Genomic DNA, 4,763 nt, shown 5'->3' with positions numbered 1-4,763 from the left:
TTTTGTCCTCCATGAGTTCCACTTGACCATAGGGAAACACCCTGAGTATGGTGAAGGGTCCTGACCATCGAGACTTAAGTTTCCCAGGGAAAAACTTGAGTCTTGAGTTGTACAGCAGCACCCTTTGTCCTTCAGTGAACTCTCTCCTTGCTATCCTCTGATTATGCCACCTTTTTGTGTTCTCTTTGTAAATCTTTGCATTCTCATATGCTTGGTTCCTAAATTCCTCCAGCTCGTTGAGTTGCCTTAGTCACCTTTCTCCAGCAGCTTGCTCATCAAAGTTCAGTAGTTTTAGAGCCCAAAATGCTCTATGCTCAAGCTCAACTGGTAAGTGACAAGCCTTACCACATAGCAGCTGGTATGGGGACATCCTATTGGGTGTCTTGTAGGCTGTCTTGTAGGCCCATAATGCATCATCCAGCTTCTTAGACCAATCCTTCCTTGAGCTTCCAATAGTTATTTCAAGAATTCGTTTGAGCTCCCTGTTGGAAATCTCTGCTTGCCTGTTGGTCTGAGGATGGTATGGAGTTGCCACCTTATGCTTGACTCCATACCTGAGAAGGAGTGTCTCAAGTTGTTTGTTGCAGAAGTGTGTCCCTCCATTACTAATGAGGGCTCTAGAAACACCAAATCTGCTGAAGATGTTCCTTCTCAAGAAGCTTATTACAACCTTGTTGTCATTTGTCGCAGTGGCTATGGCTTCTACCCATCTTGAGACATAATCAACAGCCATAAATATGTAACTGCTTGAGTAGGAGGTTGGGAAAGGTCCCATAAAGTATATCCCCCATACATCAAATAGTTCAAGCTCTAGTATGAATTGTTGTGGCATCTCATTTCTCTTGGTTAGATTACTAGCTCTTTGGCACTTATCACATCTTGACACCAATTCCTTAGCATCCTTGAACATTGTTGTCCAGTAAAATCCGGATTAAAGCACCTTTGCTACTATTCTTTCTCCACTGAAGTGGCCTCTATAAGCGAATCCATGGCACTGCCACAGTACTTCCTGCCCTTCTTCATGGGAGATACACCTTTTCAAGATTCCATCTGCACACTTCTTGAACAAATAGGGGTCATCCCAGATGCAGTGTTTGGCATCCTTGATTAGCTTTCTCCTTATGTGTTTATTGATGTTGGTTGGTAGTTCCCCAATAGCCTTGAAGTTAGCTATGTTTGCAAACCAAGGGGCCACTTGGATCATCATCAACTGCTCATCAGGGAAGCTTTCATTTACTACAACTTGATGATTCTCTTCTTTTTCTTGCGGAATTCTTGAGAGGTGGTTAGCTACCTTGTTCTCTGCTCCGCTCCTGTCTTTCCAAAAGGGTGGAAATAGCCCTCTGAGTTGTGATGATAGCTGTGCTATTGCAACCTCTACTCTCTCAAAGTTACCTCTAATCTCGCATGGTTGTGAAGTTGAGGTTAATGTGTCTTGATGGTGGTGTGTTTGCTGGGTGGAAGGGTATGATGAGTGAGGTGGATTGTGGTAGAGTCTGTTGTTGTTTGATTGATGGTTGGGGTTGTGATTTTGGTATTGATTGGCTTGGTATGGCTTGTTATGATCTTGGTTGTGACCTTGTTGGTTTCCCCACCCAAAATTTGGGTGGTTCTTCTATCCTGGGTTGTATGTCTTGGAGTTAGGGTCATATGTTGGTCGAGAGGGGTTGTGTACATAGTTTGCTTACTCACATTCGACTTCTGGTGCATCTCCTTCTTGGGGTGGTGCTTGAGCTTGAACCACTGTAACTTGATTGTTCTTCATCTTCTTAGTCAAAGCTGCTAGTTATGCTGCAATTGCATTGTTTTGTGCCAACAAGGCATCTACAGAGTTAAGTTCCAGCACCCCCTTCTTTTGGCCCCTTTCTGAAGCATAGAAGTAGTCATTCTCAGCTACAGTTTCAATGATATCTATGGCTTCCTTAATGGTCTTCTTCTTGTTAAGTGAACCACCTGAAGAGTGGTCCATAGCCTTCTTTGATTCATAGGTTAGTCCTTCATAGAAAATGTGAAGCTGCACTCATTTATTAAACATTTCTGGTGGGCATTTTCTCGTTATATCCTTGAACCTCTCCCAGGCCTCATAGAGTGTTTCACCATCTAGCTGTTTAAAGGTTTGCACCTCAGCTCTTAGCCTGTTGATCCTCTTTGGAGGGTAAAATCTTGCTAGAAATTTGTTCACAACATCTTCCCATGTGGTTATGCTCTCATTGGGGAATGCTTCTAGCCACTTTGATGCCTTGTCTCTAAATGAGAAAGGGAATAAGAGTAGCTTGTTGGTGTCAGGGTGTACCCCATTGGACTTTACAGTATCACATATCCTCAAGAATGTGTTTAGATGTTGATTTGGATCTTCTTGGGCACTTCCTCCATATGAACAGTTATATTTGACTAGTGTGATAAGTTGAGGTTTCAACTCAAAATTGTTAGCATGATTTGTTGGCTTGAGGATGCTGCTGCCACAATTTCCTGGATTTGGGTTGATGTAAGAGCCTAAGACTCTCCTCTCTTGCTCAGCTTGATTACCAGCACCTCCTCCAACATTGTCGTGCACTTCGTCATCCATGGTGGTTGTTAGATCTTCTTCCACTGGCTCCTCTCCAACTTTGCCTTTACCTATAGCTTCCCTCCTTAATCTAAGGAAGGTCCTCTCAGGAATACTATCAAAGGAGCATGAAGTTTCTCCCCTTCTACCTGTCATACATTTAACACACAGTAAGAAAAGGGCAAGTGAAAGAATCACCTCAGTTAAGATTAGTGGTTAGCTTGATTGATGAATTAATCAAACAGTTAGAAGAGTGGAAGTATAAACAATGAATAGCTAAAATGATCCCAAAAAAAAGAGAAAGAAAAGCAGAGATTAAAAGGGAATTAAAAGATCACAAAAAAAAAAAAGAAAAAGAAAAAGAACAAGGTAGATGAAAATGCTTAATCTAGTTCTCCAATCAATTTAATCATTGTCAAATTCAAACCAATCTCCGGCAACGGCGCCATAAAACTTGATGAGTCTGGATTCACTCCCCTCCCAATAAAATTGATGAATCTGCTCCTTGGCAAGCGCACCAAAATTATCATCAAGTAATAACCCATAGTGGAGTGGGATCGTATCCACAGAGATTGGTAGATTTGAACAATTTTACTTAATTGGTGAATTAGTCAAGCTTAAACAGAATAAGTTGTGAGTGCGGAATTATAAATGGCAGAAACATAAATGGTGAAAGAATAAAGGAAAGCAATAAGGTGCAGAAATAGAAATAACAAGAATGTAAAAGGGAGTGGGAATTTGTAGAATGTAAATGAAAGCTATAAAAGAATGGGAGAGATAAGAATGGGGAAATTCATTGAGATCAGGAGATATTGTCTCTTTGGATTAAATCCAGCTTATATCCTCTTCAATCATGCAACTCAATGACCTCTTGGTAATCATGATTGATTGAGCCCCAATCCCTTGGTGACTCAATCTCTTAGATCTTGATAAATAGCCAATTCTTTGGTCTAATTGCTCATGAAAAGAGATATGCTTGGTCCCTGATTATACCACACATTCTTGTAGGTCCAGGTAGAGGGAGCATTATATGTCACCATATCGAAACACCAAAACCCAGATCCTACTCAAGTGTGAGAATGGATTTCTAGCATGGTTTCATGTTTCTTTTTCCAAGGTTCCCATGAAACCCATTTTGCATTCAACCTCTTTTACAAGATGATTGAACACTAAGCATGAAGAATGAAATTCCTTCTAGCAAATCAAAGAGAAGATGAAAAGAAGAAGAAATTCACTGTCATTAATCCATCAAGCACAATAGAGCTCCCTCTCTCAACGAGAGGGAATTTAGCTACTCATAGGTCAGAAAGAAAGTAAAATAGATGGAAGAGATGAAGTGTGAAAAGTGAAAAACTAGAACTCTAAAATCACCTACTGAGATGACTAACTCCCTTTTTCTACTACTTCTAGGGGCATTTATACTATTCCTAGATCTAGAAATAAAGAAAAATACAAAAGTGAAAAAGGAAAATTACAATTTGGAGGGAAAAGAAACTCAACAAACGTGATCTTCCAGCTGGCATGTGACTGGCGCTCCTCTGGCGTGTCACGCTCCCTTTGTTTCAATCCTGGCGTGCCACACCTCACCATTCAAGTGGCACGCCTTCCTCTATCACATCTCTGGTGTGCCACGCCTTCAGTACCAAGTGGCATGCCCAGGCCTCTTTAAAGTCCTCAAGTAGCTTGGTGTGCCACGCCTTCGAAGCAAGGTGGCACGCCCAGGCCTTTTCCCACATCTTCATGATTCTGGAAACTTGTACTAGCGTAGCACGCCCAGGATCTGGCGTGCCATGCCCCTCTAAATGCTTCATCTTCTTGCTGGCGTGCCACGCCTCATAATCCAGGTGACACGCCCAGTTCATTTGGCCCTTTATCTCCTTCTCTGGAAAACACTACTAGCATGCCACGTCATGGGACTGGGGTGCCACGCCCCTTCACTTGCCTTGGTTTTAAGAGTTGGCGTGCCATGCCTGGACGTTCAAGTGGCATGCCAAAGTGGGATAATTGAGCTGGCGTGCCAAGCCTTCGATACCCAAGTGGCACGCCTAGCTTTGTTTGGCCACCTTAAGTGCTGGTGTGCCACGCCTGATCATGCAAGTGGCGCGCCCAAGTGAGATATGTGAGCTGGCGTGCCATGCCTTCGACACCAAGTGGCACGCCCAACTTTGGTTTGGGTATTCTTTGTGTATTGGCGTGCCACGCCTGGACATTCAAGTGG

At 42.7% G+C, this 4,763-nt stretch overlaps 1 non-coding gene across 1 annotated transcript; it reads left to right on the top strand.

Annotated features, from left to right (window-relative positions):
• The first annotated feature begins 2,029 nt into the window (after window positions 1–2,029).
• Window positions 2,030–2,137, top strand: LOC112799441 (small nucleolar RNA R71). The gene has a single exon (XR_003201022.1). It is a non-coding gene; the product is annotated as a small nucleolar RNA R71 (small nucleolar RNA).
• Window positions 2,138–4,763: the final 2,626 nt, after the last annotated feature.

The sequence above is a fragment of the Arachis hypogaea genome, chromosome 4, assembly GCF_003086295.3.
Source record: "Arachis hypogaea cultivar Tifrunner chromosome 4, arahy.Tifrunner.gnm2.J5K5, whole genome shotgun sequence".
Lineage (NCBI taxonomy): Eukaryota > Viridiplantae > Streptophyta > Magnoliopsida > Fabales > Fabaceae > Arachis > Arachis hypogaea.
This window is presented reverse-complemented; position numbering and strand designations above follow the sequence as displayed.